This window comes from Gallus gallus, chromosome 9, assembly GCF_016699485.2.
Source record: "Gallus gallus isolate bGalGal1 chromosome 9, bGalGal1.mat.broiler.GRCg7b, whole genome shotgun sequence".
In the NCBI taxonomy this organism is placed as follows: domain Eukaryota; kingdom Metazoa; phylum Chordata; class Aves; order Galliformes; family Phasianidae; genus Gallus; species Gallus gallus.
Window position 1 is genome coordinate 18,539,981 of NC_052540.1, and position 20,280 is coordinate 18,560,260.

At 38.2% G+C, this 20,280-nt stretch overlaps 1 protein-coding gene across 7 annotated transcripts in view; it reads right to left on the reverse strand.

Moving 5' to 3' along the window:
* Positions 1-20,280, reverse strand: part of NLGN1 (neuroligin 1) — a 304,610-nt gene that overhangs the window by 128,294 nt on the left and 156,036 nt on the right. The gene's annotated exons all lie outside the window — the stretch shown is intronic.

Below are 20,280 nucleotides of genomic sequence, written 5' to 3' on the forward strand. Positions count from 1 at the left end.
AGAATTGATTTAATTCCTTATACGTATGGCTGCAGATAGCATTGAATAAATGGTTTTCTAGGCTAAGCAAAACAAACTAGGTAACAACACAACCATCAGCTACTGCTGAAACAGCTTGGCTACCAGTTAAATGAGAGCAGTACGTTGCACAGAGGCACTACCAAGAACTGGAAGAACACCACCATATGCATTTTCATTTCTCAACGTTAGCTGTAAACCTGCTCTTTGTAGTTGCAACCGAAGACAACAGACTACCACTTAAATCACGCAACAAAGAAACAAACTGAAGAAATTACAGACAGACAAACAGCTCAGGATAGCTAGACTATCATGTTAAAAAAGTAACAAAACAATTTCACAGAAGAAAACATTATTGGGAGCTGTTAAATATTGGGGAAAAAAATCATGACAGAACTTTCTGATCCAGATATGAATTGATAACATCCTGCAAAAATATGTTACCAAATCAATAATCACAGGGATTTGGGGTTGCCTTACATCATTCAGAGGCATAGAACACAGTCCAGGCTGTTTCCTAACTTCAGAGCTTATGATGAAAAAAAACCCTTAAAAAACGTTTAAAAGATGCTCCTGTGAAGCCTAGCCTGCATCCTCAGCGTGAGAAGTGGAACTGTGTGGAGTAGGGGAGAAAAAAAATCACCTCCCTTGACCTGTTCTTTTTAAATGCACCCCTGGGTGCCATCGGCCTTCTTGGCTGCCAGGGCACACTGCTGGCTCACGGGCAACCTATGATCCACCAGGACACCCAGGTCTTTCTCTGCAGAGCTCCCCTCCAGAAGGTCAGCCCCTAACCTGTACTAACACATAAGCAGAAAAAAAGAATAAGAAATCCTTAAGGAACTGCTTTCGTTCTTTTAAAAGTTTATTGACATAGCTCTAAACGAAATTAGTGCCAAAATTAAGAGCAAAGACAACCTCACCGATCTGAGTAACCACTTCTGCTTATTGACCACCTCACAAGATCAAGTTATACCTCAATTAAATTCACTAGCAAAATATCCCTGTTCCCCCTCAAGGCTTATGCAACACTGAAGAAATTTCAGAAGTATCTGTGTGCATGTCAAGTTTGCTTGGAAAAAATAAACCCCATTATCTCGGTTGTATTACTTTATCCCAGAGAAACAATTCATTTATAGCAACAGCAGTAAACCTTTTTTCAGCTGATGCTGGAGAAAGATGGTACCTAGCACCCCATTGGCCTCACACTGTCTGAGATCCTCTGAAAAGAGTAAACCTTCCAAACTCCAAAGTGTTCAGTAAATCTCCTCTGAGTGGTTTTTTCGTTTGTTCTTCTCTCTCATACATCAGTGTTATTTCAATTCACAAGTCAATCACATCCCATTTAGATGAAAATAGTATGGGACTGAGGGGCAAAGAGCAGTGACTTTTATTTAAACAGGGAATAAGTGGTTGCAAATATGAAAGGAATAAAATATTCCCCAAATTTCATACGCACACGGGATGGCAGTGGTCTTAAATAGCAGAGGTATACATTTCAGTATACAAACTGACAGGATAATGGAATAATTCAGATTCCTGAGTTCTTCTGTAGATCTGATCCAATGTCCTCAAAACAGGGCTCACTCCAACTTAGATCTTTGAAGTCATTATAGGAGAGAGAAAATCTGTTTCATAGTGCAGATCTAAGAATAGACAGCTTCTGACTACTGGAATCTCTGCCAATTGGAAAAACAACAGGTTTTTGGGAAGAGTCTAAGAGCTTTTGCTATGTTTGGGAAAAGGGATGAACACGTTGACCTCTTGAGGTCTTATGCTGCAGTTTTGCAACCTTCATCCTTTAGCCCCTTCACACCCACAACGCAGATGGAAAAACATTTGCTTCAGTGATGTTTAGAGCCCCTATAAAACAGCTTCTTGCAATGCTTAGTGAGAAAGCACACACAGGGATATTCGTACATCACTGTCACCAGGCATGAAAAACAAACTGCGTTATTTGCCAAACATCAATCTATAAAATATCATTTAGCTGTTTCTCTGTAAGAAACAAATTAATAAGTGTTACTGTATGAAATATTCATGAATATGGATTTCTACACAAACATTTTGCACAACAGCTGTGAGTTGTTTACCAATTCCTCATTCAAATCATAATGACATTATTCTGAGGAGGTGAATCTCTCTGTAACTGTTATTTAAGTGAGAATTCATCAAGGAGCCAGCATAGCACAGGTGACAACGCGCCTGTTTGCTATCACAGGACCTTTATATGCAGAATTTAAATTTCCACAGAAGCAGAAATCGTCCATTGTTTTCTGGGGAAGTACAAGTGGAGATGAAATATGGTTATCAAATGTCTTGAGGAATATTTTTCCCCTACACATTTCAATGCAAGCTCTGAGCATAGGAAAATAATGAAATTTACAGCAGGAAGACAGGATGGAAGCATGAAAAATGATGGGCTCTGGTTTCTCACCTTCAAGTTTTCACCAAAAAAATACAAGCATCCATTTTGTGCAAAGCAGCATCCAGCTCTTCACTGCATACTTAAAATCCATGTTAATGTCATTAATCTCTGTATTAAAACATCACTGCCTCTTCTTCCAAGTGAGGAGAATTGCTACCAAAACTTGTGCACACACTTACAGGAAAACAGAACTGTGTCTGTGATGAGCAGGAACAGTTACCAGCCAAGGGGCTCGAGTTCTACAGCATTCTAAGAATCCCATTCAGCTCTCCCATCTCCCATTTTTTCCTCAACTGGATACTTTCATTAAGGAGATTTCATAAAAGAATGGTACCTTCAGCAATGATCCTGCTCGGCATTCTTTGAATTCTGCACCTTACTATTCCAACAGTCCAAAACAACTAAAATCACACTGATTCCTAAAGGACAGTTCCTATGAAGAGACAGTGGCTACTACTAGGTTGTAATGCCAGACAACATGCAGAAGTTGGTGCGGAAAGATGCAAGTTCCTAAGTGTGGTGCTGGTAAAGACCCAACACTCAAGGAGAAGACATTACAAGCAGCTGACAGGCAGCAGTCTTGCAGACATGAATCCTGTGTTCATATTGTTCTGCATAAGATCAAACGTAGAGTCAAATTTGGTATTCACAGGATTGTACTTTTCAAGACTCCAGGCAGCTAAGCGATGCTGAAGGGTTAGGATAATTTGTGTTTCTTTCTGAGAGTCTCTACTACCACTTCAGTAACATCATTTCATATGAGGTAAAATTACAGTTTCAGTTTATTTACCTTTGCAAATTATTGGTAAAGTCATACAAACAAGATTTCATTCCTATAATTTCCTGTGGGAAATCTTTGCAAAAACACATTGTGTATTTGCATAAAGACACACAACACAGGTTCTTTAATTTTGCTTTGTAACTTCAGAAAGTTCAGAAGATAAAATAAAGTTTTTCTGGGAAGTTTGGAGAATAACTAACAGCTGAGCTTCTCTTATAAAAATGGCAGCCATGCAGTCACCTTTATTTTCTATTTCCTCCTAAGATTTTCTCTGTGTTTCATGCCAGCGCTGTCTGAGATCCACTTCTGTGCCTTTTGCTTTTGAACAGGTTTTGGACCTCTTTCTGTGCTGGAGGAAAGAGAAAGATATGCAGCTCCCAAAGCACTGACTCTTCAGAACTACCTGCCCTCAGGACCTCATTTTTAAGTTTTATGTGGTATGTATTTCCTACTTCTTTGTCACAAGACTTTCTTTCTACTTTTGCAAAAGGCAGAAATTTTCCTACCCGTAAAAGTTAATTTTTTCACTTCCATTATTAATACGCCAGTACTTTGTTAGTCTTTATAGGAATATTCATTAATAACACACATTAGGGAAAACGATTAATATAATGCATTAAAGGGCATGAAATTAATCTTTTATAGAATATAAATGAAAGCATTCATAAACTTTGATCTTCTGCCATGAAGTGTTCTGCAGAAATTGATTTGATTTGTTATCATAAACAATGTGTTTACATCTCATGCATATTTGAGGCAGGAAACTTGCAATAAATCTTTCATTTAAAACACATCTGTAACCACACATGGTAATCTTATCCATACAGGAAGACTTTCATTAACTCTAATTGTTCATTGATAACGCTTCTGATTATTTGCCCCAAGACATTATGAATTCTAAGTGTTTTTTCACAGTTGTAATGACTGTATGTTTTCATTAATCTGATTCTGTTAGCTCACTCTTCGCTTTGTGATCTCAGCATCAATCAATTATTCTGCCAGCGCATGCATAAACCAATTAAAATGGATTTGGGAAACTGGAAATGTGATTTTCTTATTTTTCATTTTTTAGAATTTTGACAAATTGTTCCAAGAATCTGAGTCATAATGTTATGTAACTGCTTTTTAAGCATAAGTAATAGCACAACTTGTGTTTTCAAGCAGCCACATTTCACTTGTCTGCACAATATCTGGATATTGTGCTCTGTCCATTCTCTAAAACAAAGTAACAAAACCAGAAGTACACAGCTACATGTTAGAAATATAAGAAAAAAAGCAGTATTTTAAAGTTCTGAACTTGTCAGAAGAGGTAAATGAGAATCTGCTCTGGAGAAGCCACACACTTGATGGTGTCTCTTAGCAACAGCTTCATGGGAGAAGTTTGCAAAGAGCTGCAACCGCGATTCAGGCAGCACTTTGTTGTGCAGTGATTCACTTCCTCGCCCCAAATTAAAATGACCTGGGTCTTTTTTTTTTTGTTTACATTGTATTTAATCCAACAATAATTTTCTATTAAATAAACACACAGTAAGGTACAGCTGTAATTTTTGTAGCTTAAAACAATTCCAGCAGAAATATGAAAGCGCTGCACATTGTATTTGAAGCAATTTTAAAACCTTGATAGTCTTTATAAAAATGAGGAAGCCTGTATTTAAAATGGTGCGGACATTAAGTTGAATTTGTCTTGGGACAATAAATATATATTAACATTAAATGTACTATTTATTTTTAAACTTACTTTAAAGCATGCAGGCTCTTTTTCATCATGGAGCAAATGCATAGCTAATTGTGGTCAGTATGCTAAAAAAAAGTATTTTATTCAGAGAATTTGCTCTATCAAGTAATGCAATTACGCTCTCTGCACGTGTTACAGTTTCTATATGGAAATTAATAGGAGGCATTACTTTCAGAGCAACCTAGCATATAGAATAGAAAGTGCACCATCTAGCAACAGAATAGATCTTACGTGTTACTCACTGAACAAGTTTCATTACAGTTCATCTACAGCACGAACATCATGGCAACGAAAGCAGGCACTAGAGCCTTTCTGGAAGGAGCCTGGGAAACACTTCTGCTATGACCACACATACGATAAACTTGCTAAACACTGTTTTGATATAAATTAGGAGAATAAGAATCAATTAGAAAAAAAAATTCAAATAGAGTCACTGTTTCATTCCTTTTGACAATTCTAATTCAATAATTCATTTGTCATTGGACGATTGCCTTATCTAGATAGTGTTAATTTGAGATTACATGGAATGATCTCTTCTCTTCAGCAGAAGTGCATTAATGAGATTTTTGGAAGGGAAGACATAATGGACAACACAACACTTCTAAGAGAAAAACTTGAACTCATGGTATCTTCGTGGACCATGACTGAAACTAGCTGGCACTCCTACATCTCCAGTAACTAAGATGCACTTGTCAAATCTATACGGCCTCAGGGTATTTCAGGAGCCTCTGGGCTAGCTAAAGGGCTGCTCCAGTCAAGCAAATCCCTTGAATAATGCCAAGAAAACAAGCAGCTGATACGCCTCCATACCTTCATTTAGGAAAGCATCACAGCATGGAGCTAAAATTTCAATCAACTGGTTCACCTCCAATGGTGCTGGCCTTCACTATTCTTCCAACCTCATATTTGCCAAACCAATTTTCCCAATTATTTTGCATGTTTGATAAATGGATACGCTGCTCTTGCCAAACTTATTTAATTGCTACAAAGTAAACACTAGATTTCTGCCTCCTGTTACAACTATTTGAAAAACAAAAACAAAAGGCATCTCAAGTGGTCTGAAATATAATTTTCATCCTAACAAGTGAACATTTATAACTGTTATTTATATTCCTACATTAGCAAACATCCCTCTTTACATTCCTGACTTCGACACGGGCTGTAAGTGCATTTATAATTACAGCTTCCATTCATGCAAATGACAGTTATGCCTTGGTATTTATCAATGGGAAATGGTAGAGAATTCTAAGTGGAGCATGACATATCCAAAGTCATTAAAAAACCTCTCTATCAGCAGTTGACATACAGTAACACATTGAATAGAGTTAAATGTTTGTCTTCAGAGATTTTGTGCATTAGCTTAAAAAGTGATTGATAACACCAAAATTAGTGATGGATTTGTCTGTGGTTTGCTCTCTTCTGTTTATCTGAGATGCACTACTGGAAATAATCTCCCCATGAAATAAACATCCCAATATAATCTCCCTGTGAAATAAACATCCCAATATAAAAACAATATGAAAATAAGCTTGATTAGAAACTCAATCCAAGCATGCATTTACCAAGTTAAGGGGACAGGGGTTAAAAAAAAGAAAAACCAAGACGTTCTTTTTCCTTGCCTTTTACTATTAATGGTAACATTTATGTCAGACCAAACAGGTTATGTCTGTTAACTAACAGACATTCATCCTCACAAACATCCAAACAGAAAGGACGCACACTGACAGTCATTGTCCTTAAAACAACAATTTAAGCTGTTGTGAAACATGTCAAACACTCAAGATAAAAATCAAAGTTCACAGGGGCTATCACATTCCTGTAGGTAGCTAAAACCTTCTTCCATTAGGCTGCTTTTGAAATGTTCAATTCAATAAAATCTGTAAACTATGCCCAACGGTAATTCATATCATATCTTTGAGGTGTAGAGCTACAGCATAACCCCATGTGGGACCACTTGCTAAAGGATGAAATTCTGTTTAGGTCCTCTCCTGGAATTCACCAGATCTTCCATGTCTTTATCTACGAAACACTTATGAGAGTGTAAGTGGACCACTAAGAGGAAATGTAGTACAGAAGTCCTCTGAGGATTACAGATTTACTCTGTAAATCCCCAGTTTGTATTGTTATGAGTTGGCATGTGCTCTTACTACGGCTATTGCAGTGATTGAACAACAATGTACTTTTAAAATACAGCAATGACTTTGTATAGTCCTCAGCTTCTTTTATTCTGTCACAGCTCTCTTCCTGCCAGCCTGACCCCTCCCCTCCAGCGGTCCTTCAGAGGATTCTGTGGGCAGTTCCCCAGGACTGTATTTTCAAATGCTTTTTAAATAATCTTCAGATAATCTCACGTGCAAACCAAATTATGTCTGAACAGGATTTCAGGTTCCACTTGAAATTTCTTCCCTCTGTGAATTTCCAAGGGCACCTGCATTAAACTGACATATCCAAGCCAGCTTTAATATAACTAGCTTAAGTAGTAATTCAGTGATGATGTGACACAAATTAGCTGGCCAATTCAGCTCAAGTTTCACACTGCTTTTCCCAAAATCTTATATGAAACTGCAGTTGTTCTATCATTCCTGCCATCACCCATAAATACCGCAGGGGAATGTCTAAATATGCTGCAATCATATCTTTGCTGATATTCAAATTTATCCTGCCACACTTGCTGTCTTTGACTTTAAGCTCTTAATAACAGTGGGTTCTTGATGCATGTTTAGGTCTCTCGGTCCTATGATGACTGAAATCACGGGTCATAAAACAAAATCAATAGAATTTTCAATTTAATCTAATTCTTTTTGTTCTATTCCTACATTTAAATTCTTTTCATCATCGGAACTCCCCACTGTAATTTCAGAATCTATAGATGTTGCACATTGTCACAGCATGGCTCCAAAATTTTCTACTCAGAAAGATATATATTTTTTTAAACAACATTCTTTGCTATTTCTGTGAGTAATGGGCTTCCTACCTTCTCCCTCCTCCCCCCATAGTTGCTGTGTAAGAGATGGATACAAAGTCCAAAATACCTCTAAGGAATATACATGAGCATGGCGTTAAATGAAAGGAAGAATAACTTTTCCATGGAGAAAAAAGTTAACCTGGGGCTTCCATGTGATACAACAGAAAAAGCAGAGTATATAAATATCTCAAAGGCAAAGATATGCACCATACTTTTAATTGCAGATAGAGACTTGCTCTGCTGAGCAGGGCACCTATACTGAAATAAAACAAACACTTGAAAGAATTAATTGGTTTTGCATCTATCATTCTAAAAGGCCTAGTTTTAAAGCTAGATTGCCCAAATTCAATTTCTAAGAATCCTGAGTTCATAACATTCAAATTCTTGCATTATGTTCATAACTTTCTGCCTTTTACTTGTAGAGCAATACAGCAAATACAGATAGATATGAGAAACTAAAAACTGGAAGTTATGCATTACACTTATATCTTTCTATAAAGAGGCATTTAGAATAACGTTTTGTATAGTGTTATTATCGTCATCATCTAGAGCCACATTTCCAGTCTAGCTATATATTTTTATGATGCTCTGATTTTATAGTTGTTTTCAATTGTTACTCCCACTAAAATTAGAGTTAAAAAATATTAATTTACTCAATCTAAGCCATGGAACATCTTAAAGTCTGATAATTAGCATAAATTCTCAGATGTCATCCATATTCATTCTGCAGATTGTGGCTTAGTGGCTGAACTAGAACTGATGAAGCCTTAAGCTGTTTTAGTGCTACACTTCATAAACCTATGAATTCAGCAAATCTTACCGTTACCACCTACAGCAAGCACCGTGTATAATGTTGAGCAAGTGCTGTAAACTTCATTAAAGCCATCAAGGGAACTGTGCACTTAGTCACAGCAGAGAGTAGAAATAACATCAGCGTCCATGCAGCTTGTTCTCAGCTGCAGTCACCCCTTGGCTGTAGAAGTGGTGTGCCTCTGTCCTCCAAGGGATTACATACATAGGCAGAGTGCATGCACAGCCTGTACAGCAGTCCTAGGAGCATGGCTTCACATCTCCTACCACAGTACATGTGATGGGAATCACCAAGAAGCGTGAGTGAGAAATTCAGAGCTCCATGAGCTACGCAAGAGCTTGGGTAACAGCTGGAGACGCTCCCTGGGCTCACATTCCTTATGAGGTGACTCTGAGACCCAGCCCACGCTGCCCTTGATTAGGAGATAGGTGACGAAGTATAAAAGTAGTTTTCCTGAAGGAGCTTTTTATTAGCAATCTCAGGAACAAATATGGGGACAGACTACTGCAGGTAAATGGGTTTGTCCAAAAACAGATGGCCAAGAAGCTACTATACACCTGATCTCAAGCTAGCTGTACTTTCCTAAGCAGTGCTAGAAAATGAGTTCCCATAGAAAAAGCACTATCCTCACCAAATACAAACACGGATATACAAGTTTAATTTCCTTATTGTTAATAAACTTATAAATATTTCAATGAGCAATCCTAATGGGCTGTAATCATGCTCTTAATCCTCCTGGCACTGGGGAAACGAGATCAGAAACAAACACCTAACAGCCTTCAAATCGCAGTCATTCTCCGGACTGCCCTCACACTCATCTCCAGCCAGCCACCAACACACCTGCTTTAATTGTATCCACAGGCTGCAAACCTCATATGCTGTCCACAACTTTTAAAAATAACAATTGCATTGCTACTCCATTGCAATGCTTCACACACAGGAATCCAAAGGAAATACAGCCTGGCTTCCTTAACGTTTATAGGGCCATGTGAAGTCAGAATATAGCCTTTACAAACAACTCACATACATGTAAGTGGCCACCAAGATGCACTGTGTATTGTTATTTTAATCTCATCACATATGAAAGGACATAAATTCTTGTAAAATACATTAACCCACTCTTGTGTATGCGTAGTCCAAATACTGTTAGAGAAATTGACAATTTATCTCAGAGCCATAAGTCCTAATTCTTCTTCTATACTTTTCCAGGCATTAGTACTACAATGCCTGCAATTACGCTTATGTTATAATTAACGAGCAGAAGACATTTTCATTGGCCACAGATGCCCACGGCTCCAAGGACAAACAGCACAAACAGCTGCCTCGCTTTTTTTGGAAAAATCTACCATTCTTGCACACACTGTATTTTACGGCTCAGACTTTGGGATCAGCCAGGGTTTCTATTTATTCTATAATATTTCCATTCCTTTAGCATCTAGAAACAGTAATAAGAATGGGGTCATCAAGATAAGTGCCAAACAGGCTCACTGAAAATGCACCATTCTTCGACATATTTTCCTCTCAGCAAAGAACTGAGAATTTCTACAGAGGTTCGGTGCATTAATGTCTTTAGATAAAGCCTTGCTCTTTGTCTCATAAATGATTGCAATAAGTTGTTAGGCTGCAATCCTTTCAAATAACTCAACTTTCTCTCCTTTGAAAGCCTCCTCATCTGCCCACTGATTTCACTTGCTGCATTTAAAGGACACGTAGCAGCCACTGCACAGAAGTTTAACGCTTCCTATAGCCTGTCTCAACCTGAATCCAAGAGGCAGTGAAAAAGTTTTAATTATGTGTAATTTTAGAATATGCACATACATTTCTAATATTATGAAATAGGCATTTCTTATATCACACAAATCCAACTACAGATACCAAATTTATCCACTGAAGAATTTTTCTGAAAAGACTCTTAATAACTGCATCTGGATAGCTGTCTATTTTTGTCATTGGATTGCATTCAACAAGCACTTGGGTCAAACATCATTTCACATCTCTGCAGATGAAAATCTCTCAGTAATGGATGGCTAATATCCTTCAACAGCAAGAGATGGATGGTGATGATCCCTTTCCTCAATGGCGCGGTGAACCAAGTAGCTGATGCAGTAATGCAAGACCTTATTAATGCTATTACCTCCGCTAATTCTAAATCTACCGGACAGCCTCAAATCTGCTGCAGTAATTTCTGTTATTTCTCCCCTCTTATTGCTGTGTTCCGTATTTCTGAAGCAGAAACTCTCTTAAAAGCATTTCTGATCTAGCCACTTCAGAGCAGACATACATCCTGAAATACAGCATTACAAGTTTTAAAAATTAAGTAGAAATATAGATAGAAGTTGACCTCCAAGTGGCTAATTTCTCTGTTGTCCATTCATAATTTAATATATTGGCCTAGTAAATTTTTTCTTTCCTTTTTTTTTTTTTTTTTAATATTTAACATTTTTATCACATGAGACACATATAAAAAATCCATACAGGAGACCAGTTCCTCAAAACCTCATTTATTTGTATATATTTTTAAAGAGACTTAAGCATTTTAAAAGTTTTGCATCAGGGCAAATATTCCCTCACTGATTCACTCAACTTTTTTTTTTTTTTCCCCTCCTTTTTTCGAACCATTTGTTGTCATTTTAAATTTTGAAAAAAAATGGAGGAAAGAAAGGAAAGGTGACATGAGTGGGGCAGCACAGGCGAGCAGGGCGCCCCCTGCAGAGCCCAAGGCCAGCTGGGCTACCCTGCAGGTGTTTTCCTATCCCCATCTTTAACAGGGGAGTAAACCAGATGATATGATGTGTAGTTCAACTGAGGTATTGAGCAACTGGTAGATAGTAAGAACATCTGAAGGAATGCTGTCTATTTGACTTTAACGGTGGAGACTGTAAAACTGGTCCCAGCATTCAGGTCGGAGTGAGGTGCTTATGCCTCGCATCCCACAGAGTGCCCAAGCACATTTCAGTTTTATTGCTTTGACATTATTACAGCAAGGGAGGTTAAAGGAAGCATGCCAAACCAAAATAACATGCACAGGAAGATTTGATTTATACAAACTACGTTCAAAGCTAATGGGAAGGAACTTCAGGACATTGCAACTTGGAGACTTATTTGAACTGTCTCAAGCTACAGAATGATCAGTTAAGTAAGACTGCCTTTAGTTCCCCCTATTTCCTCTTTGTACAAGACAAACGGTAGCATCTCTGGCATTTTGTGCTGACTTTGCAATTCCAGTACTACAGCTGGAGATCTGGCCAGCCCAGGCTCAACAATCCAGCACCTGTGGATCTTACTCCTTTATTCCACACCCAGCCCTGCCTCAGAGGTCTGTGCCTCATCCTCTCTCTGAAATAGAAATGTTTCAAATAGAAGATACCAAGGGACTTGCCCAGCGTTCCCTTGGTAGACACCCAGACATAAGTGAGTCTGTTATTTACTACTGTTCCAAAAAAATGACTAAGTGGCACTTAGAGACAATTAGTTCAAAATGCAAGAGATCAATGTAAAAGAAAGATCAAAAACAAAGCTTCCCAGAACTAACACCAGATTAACTTTTAAGAACAATATTCTATTTACAGAATATTTTTGAATGTTTCCAGCTCATCAATTCACAAAGTTGTCTTTCCATTTTTAAAACCCATTATTTCAGATGAGAAGACAAGCTGGAGTCACATTGCTTCAGTCAAACTTTGCTCTGGAGACAATGTTTGATTACTTTATTATTATTTTCTTCTAAGAAAAGCCAGTTTGACGATATTAATATTGTAACATGAGACTTTATGCTTCTGAACAGATGATTATCACATATTCAGAACATATATGAAGATTGTGCAAATTGGTGTTTGAAGTGCAGAACAAAGGAAACAATTTCATGAATATTAGACACATGCATTATGGTGAAAATTTTAATTAAATGCCATAAAATAGCTTATTTTGTCCTGAATATGTGACAATATATCACATCTTTCATACTTGGTTTATCCCACCTTCATAGTAGCAGAAGGGCTTGCTCCCGACTATAGTCAATGTAGTATTAACTAATGTAGTATCACTATCACCATTCACAAGTTGTTGTGTTTGCTGTTTTTTTTAAAGGATCTTTTTGGCATTTCCAGTTTCAGCACAAGTGCAGAAGAAAAGCACTCAGAAGTCAGAGAGATCTTTTAACACTGCATCCACATCCCACCCAACCTGTGAGTGTGCATCCAAGTGTCCTCACAACACACTCGCAGTGCTACTGTTAAGAAAGAAGAATGGGATTCTCCCATTTACAAAGAGATCTCAGATGATATAAGGAATAGATGGTAAAATGTTCAAGTGTATTTAAAATATCACATTGTGAATATCTAAAAGTGATCATTTACTTTCATATATATTACCCAGTTTAAAAAAAATGAAAACCAAAAATCTTCCACGTGCAACGAGGAAGTCTCAGAACTAACGCTGCAGCATGACTGCCTCTAATAAACTCTTTGAACTGAAAAAATCAAAGCAGGTTTCTGATTATTGGGAACAACAAATCTGCAGACTTGAAGACATGTTTGTACACACGACTAACACCTGCGTTACACAGCGGACACATCTGATGCACCTACAACAGTCTCAAACAGAACCAGAATTCCACTGTAGACAAAATCTGGGTAAGGAATGACAGGAAAACAAAAAGAAACAAATAAGCCATAGTTCTCCATTCTGTTTCAGCCATATCCGTGAAATTCCACAAAATCATTTGGAAGACATTCAAAAATGATTTGAAGTAAAAAAAAAACAAAAACTCACAGCTTTATTTCAAAACTAACTTCAACCATTATTTGTCACCGGTCAGAGACTTCACACTGTCAAAGCTGAAAAAAACTTGAGTAGAATGAAATTTCGTACCATGTATTTTTGGACCAAAGTGAGGAATACCCATCCCACAATGCTCCCACCTCCATCTACTTCCTCACATAGGACTCAGAATCAGCCTGCAGAATGAGAAAGGGAGAAAATGCTCTTTGTGGAGGAAAGAACAGAAGGAAAGCAGGATAGGGACTGCAGAGCAAGTTCCTCTGCTGGCAAAGATGCTCTGACTTCCAGATGGTGGAGAAGGGAGCTGATTGCTTTCCTGTGGGAAGAGCTGCATAGCCCGGTACTTGCCAGGTGCTTCAATCTCTTGCTCTGTGAAGTTGTCCTGCCCACTTCTACTCCCTGTTGTTTAGTGCAGAAGCTCAATTTTCAGGGAAAATTGGCTGTTTAGAGATTGGGAAAAAATGTTCCTGCTGAGGCCAAGACTGGTGAACATTTATGGCAATATAACTTAAACACACTTAGGTTCACGGGCATAGGTCTCAGGAATCAAGGTCGATAGTCTGAGGGAAAGTTTAGTTGATCACACACCTTCTGGCTAGCATCCAGTACTAATAGAAGGCAGAAAGAGAATGTAGGGAAGCTCTGGAGACCGCAATTTTCATAGCTAGAGATTAAACCTGCACCACTTTCTCTATTTTCCCTTAAAAGGTTGAACCACCAATAGCACTCTGTGGATGGAAAAGGACAACCCATTAGAGGTTTACTGTATTAGAGCTGTAAAGAATCTCTGCAGCACTCTGACACTAGTACCACTTGAAAATTGCCAAGTACATTAACAAGGCTGAAGTGTGACACTTCAAAATCATCCCTTTAATCACATGCCACTCAGGATCGTACAAAATCATAATAAACATCAGAGTGACCATTTTAGAATGCCCACCACTACTCTGAAGTATTTCACTTACTACAGAGAAGCAGAGAAAAAAAAAAAAGAACACTTTTAGGAGAGCATTTCTAGATAATCAAGGCAACTTGCAAATAAAGTCCAATCCAATCTTCTCCCAACAAAATAGGACCTGTCTCCATCAAGGTCAAATGTGTGAGCTTCTGTAAGCAGGTATAAAGCTTTCATAATGCCCGAGAGGAATTGAAAAATATATCATAGCATATATGAGAACTCCAGCTTATGTACTCTGTGTGCCGGAGAGAAATGTTTGTGCTGTCATTTGATTCTAGCAGTTTTTAATCACGACGGTAAATTAAAAGCAAACAACAAAACACATATTAGCAACTTCTCGAAGATTCAGAGTGCAAGGACACGTGCAGGACCCATCCTCACACTGGTTTTGGAAACCAAAGCCCTGAGATAAGGAAGGAGTGAGTCAGTTGAGCACATGGACTAAACTTGCACTTTCTGCTTTGCTAAGCTGTGTCTCATTAGCAGCATTACTCATCATTTCATTAAAAATAAAAATGAATTTAAAAAAGAACTATGCTTATTGCCAATGATACATATTTGATAGGCTTTTTATGCTGGTAACTACATACAGAATAAATACTTTCAGTAGCTATTAAAACTGAAATGTAAGGTAAGTAAAAAACATTTCTCCCTTGACACCATGTGTTCCTTAGACATACCAAAGCTCTCTCAGCTATATAATAGGAAAAGAAAAAGCTTTGTCTTAATCTGTAATGCTACTTCAGAAATGACTTTTACAGTACAGTAATTCTGGAAATGCTGAGAAATGAAGACGAGCAGCGACAACTGAGTTTAGAGTTAAGCCGAGTCCTCAGGGGAGAGCACAGCTACAGCATAAAAACGTCCTGCTGAGAGAAAGCAGATTTCTTGACACAAGTTCTGCTCCTCCAGTTGATAGGAGTTTCACTCTGAAGAGCAGAAAAAAGGGGGTGCCTAGTTGCACCCCCAAAATGAACAAAGTTGATGCAAAGCTATTATAAGGAAAATAAGAGCAACCTGAAATGCAGAGAAGTCTAATTTATCTGGGCTACATTAGTCCCCCTGCAAGGTGGTAAAGACCACAGCAGGAGCAACAGACATTCAGAGCGCACTCAAAGACGGCGCTCAGGAAAGCCATGGAAACAGTCAGAAATGGCTCAGGGTAGCATTATCTCTTAGAGGTTTTCTACTATCTCCTCAATATAATCCTCAGCACAATCTCAACTATTTCACTGCCTGTCCAAAGTCCTGGCTTCCATTACAGATGTATAAACCATAAGAACTTATACCAGCACAGTCTGAATATACGTTGATCTGAGTATAAGCTGATCTTCAGTGAGAAAGGAGAATTGGACAGTTACCTCTAACATCCGTAAGCGTTACTCTTTTACTTCTTTCCCCTCTATGTAGTCAGACAGAGTCTATTAATTAATATTTAAACCAAAGCTTGGGATTGAAATCTTTATTTTCACACTAGTAAGGCCCTTGCCTATACTTTTGACACTGCCTATATAAGGTGCCCACTCCTCCCAAATCCTACTGATGGCAGGCACACCTCACATTCAGGCAGAGATCTAGAAATAAATATTCTTATTTTGTATACCCCCCAAAATGCTTTTTTGACATGTCTGCTACGCAATTGGAAGCCTTCAATTGCTTGTGTGGGGTGGGTTAACTTTTCCAAGTGCTAAAAGAAAACATATAACATTCACATTCATATCAGAAGAATATTCCCCAGACCAGACCAGAGCACTGTAATCTCAGATCTAAAGAGATCTGGCAGCAGCAACAAATGTAATTTTATTTTATTGATGTCAGTCTTTGCTTCATCTGCAATAGCAGCTCCATTTTTGGGCGTTTAATTTGATGTAAAGGTCTGCAAGTTACAGTAGTCAGCTTTCCTCACCAAAATTATCATATTCCAGACTGCAATTCGTGGGGAGTTTGGGGAGGACACCAAATGATCTGACCTGTCAATCACAGGCAGTTTGAGATGCTTGATACTAATTAAGCATATCAGCTGTGATGCCAGACTTTTGTAAGACAAAGGGTTCCATCAAACTGATAAGACTCTGCTAAGCAGAGTTTAAAATTAATTCATAATTTCTTTTATCTTTGTCATGTTTTGTGAAAATGAACTGCCATTCAATTTTTCATAAGCTCTGCACAAGTTTAATTTCAGGCAGTGTACTGACAGGCCTGGATAGTTTTATGAACAAATTATGATTACACACAGTGATCAAGCTCCAGATCATTGAAGCAGCACACCAAACTATCCAGCACACAAATATTAACAGACGTCCCCAAAGTCTCTTTGCATTTGCATAATCTACAAAGTTTTAGCTTATTTTTGCATTTGGAATATTTTCAGCATAAATACTTCAAAAGAGTTATTTCAAGGATCATCCAATGAAGAACACTCTTTCTTTCCCTTCCTATTTTTTGTCTGGTGGCAAAACTCAGCGGGCCTATGCCACATTCAGAGCAGGTGCCTGGGAAGTGCTGTTTCTGTGTTCCATTGCCGATTGCAGGGGTGAACATGCTCCACTCAAATACTTACTCATCTGTTTTTATGGGAGCTGAACATTCTCTAATAAATCAGCAGAGATGTGGCAACGGCACCTCCAGAATAAAACAGACCCTGTGCAGCTGAAGCTTTAACTTCAGAGTTAAGAAACACGTCATGATAAACTAAGCGTAGACTAATGGCATTAACTCTGCCTAAGTGCTCAATATCTGAAGTATGCTTATTTTAAGGTAGCTTGCAGTTTTAGAGTTAACAACTATGCCTCAGTGCAAAAAATTGGCATTAAGCACAACCCAAAGGCTGCTGCAAAGATTTAGTTAAGCCCTATATCCGTTACTTGGTAAATATCAAACCTGTGAATTAACTTATCACACCTGAAATCAATTAAAAAAACCAAACATGAATCTGTCTTTAATATTAAAAGCTAAAACCACGGTTTGTTTTAAGCTGGCAAAGAAAGTGGTGAGACTCATTGCTTGAGGCACCGGAAAAAAAATAGCATTAATATTGTCAAGGCAACAATGGATATATTTTACTATTATTAGGTGGAAAATTGAAGGTGCAGAAATCCTTCACTTGCTTTGTAATAGCTTGTTTAATAATGGGGGACCAGAATAATCGTTTTTCAACTTTAATATTATTATAGAGAAAGAGAAAAATGGTGCCTGGGATCTCACGCTGATACCCATTTTCCTGCTGGCTGTGAACAACTTTGTCTGTTTTGACAAATCTGTTGCTGCAGCAAACAACAGAAAAACCCTTCACTATCACCTCATTAAAAGTGTCGTGAGTGGTTTCATTGATTAGTTCCTATTACAGCAATAATCCTCCACACGTTGCACGGCTCATGTGGATACTGTTGTGTACAAATAACTGTGAGTGATTAGTGATCAACAGATAACTCTGGCCAGACATATAAATGTATTGAAGTGAGGACATACTAAAAGCTACTGCTTCATTCTCCAGATATTCAAAGGGAGAAGAGATGCAGAGAGTTAGCTCATCTTGTTAATTACTGTTTTCTTATGAACATAAGCATCAGATTTATATTGGACATTATGTGAAATGTATTCCCTTGACTATAATTTTGATACAGTCAAAACTAAGTCCTGCATTGCTGCTCCTCAACCCACACTAGCCTTTAAAAAGGTTGCTAGTTATTAGTGTCATTTTTTTTCAATTTTTTTTTTTTTAATGTATGTACCAAACCATTTTACAGAGAACGGCTGTAAGAGCTGCACATTTAATAGCTGCAACTACAGGGTTTCATACTAATGAACTGCAAACGTGAGAAGCAGCTCCTCCTGCTTAATCTGCTCCTTCAAAGCTCCAGAGCTCTTCCTGAGAGCCCCTCCAACACAGGGCTGGACCCCCGGAGTGGCCAAGGTAAAACCTGTTTCTTGATTCAGGGGTTGATAAGTTTAGAAGTTGCTTTCTAGAAGGCTGAAGTGAAATAATGTTTCTGAACTCAGTGGGAAGTATGTGACCATCTTTCTAGTGTCTGGGTTCTGAACAAAACGTGAGCGGAGCGGTATTGAAAAGCACAATGTTTTGCAGATCAACTTCCTGCAGTTCAGTCTTCTATCCAGAAGAGTGCCCAATCCCTTGAAGGGCCTGCTCCAACTTTACAATTGTGTTTTATGATTTTATTTCTGTAAGATACTATCACTGTCAACGGAACGCCCTCTCTTAATATTTATCCCCATTTTCCCACTGCCATTCTTCTCTGGCTTTAAGATGACTCATTCTTTCTTTGATTTTTCTTTTGCTCGAATGTAAACCACAATGCTATTGATGCCTAAGTATTTACACATGGGATGTTCTCAAAGTAACATCCATATTTCAGATTCAAAATGAAAACACTCATAATATCACGGGCAGTCTAGTCTTGAAACTAGCTTTAGCAAATGCCTCTGCCTACTTCTCACTGTTCAGTCTCTGACAGATCCACAGATGTACTTCATTCTGTTTGCTAGTCTCTCTCTTCCTTCAGGCGCAGAGATTAAATAAATTACTGAAAAAAATTTCACTGTGAAGTGAAAGAGCTGACTAGTATACACTCAAAAAAGCAGGCCCTCAAGTTTTGTTATGTACAACTCTTTGGCTATGAAATCTAATGTAATATTACTGAAGCACTTTGCTAGCTTTGTTTTTAATCCAGGCTCTAGCAAGCTAGCAGTGTGGATGGTAACGGGGGTGGCTGGTACAACAGGGATCTCTAAGAGGCAGCAGTGAGTTTCAGAAACCTGCTTCACTTGAGACATAGCACTTCCTACAGCACAGGCAAGAGCACAGGTGCGGTGAGTGGGCACAGCTATTGCAAAGACAGTAATACCTAACCATTCTCATTTATAGGGCTGTATTACTGATATTGGAAAACAGTATAGGGGTAAGGGCATGGCTGGTCTACCCATGTGTGAATTTCACTCTGAAGATGATGCAGTAGGGCATCCTACAACAGGAGGAATGCTCCCCGTTTTGGGGGGCTGTAGGATGAAACATTTTTACCATGCCTCTTCACAAAGCCCAGCAACAGTTTGGGTCTTCATAAGCATCACCTCATCCTTTCGTGCTGTCCTTTACACAGACAATTCCACTTGTGCCAGCACAAGCTAACACACCAGAAGGGTCTGGATCAGCACATTCAAGTTTGACTCACCAATGCAACATCCCTCCTTTCTCTCCCAGTTAAAGTCAGAGCTCATGGCATTCTGTCACTTTCTTCCCTCACCAAATTAGTTCCAGCTTAAATGCTGCTTTCCCAGGTGAGGCACAAGTACTGACTTCTAGCAACATTCATTTCAGCATTCCTTGCCAATGTCACACCAGTCTTAAGCAGCAGCTGACAATCACAAGGCTTGCTGACATCATCCTAGGGCTCGTATACCTTAATGAACTTAGATCAGTCTACACAAGCCAACATCTCCATTTCCATTCGCTTCTGACTTGAAAATTAGAGCCTAAATAAGATGCTTTGAGGTTCTCATCATGAATCATTATTTTCTATTACTACATACATTGTAAATTGCTGCAGATAAAAGCCATGTCTTTCATTTACAACTGCTTATAATAGTAAATTCTTTTCATTAGCTACAGCATATAAAGCTTTGCAAGTGCATTATTAAAAGCAACTAATTGTTCTTTGAAGCATTAAGTACATATTTCTCTTTCCAACTGGAGTTTCTAGAAAAAAATCAAAATATCCCACTGTGCCCAACAGTTTATGTAATGTCTTAATAATTTGTACAAAACCTCAGATTAAGTTCAATCCTTTCACT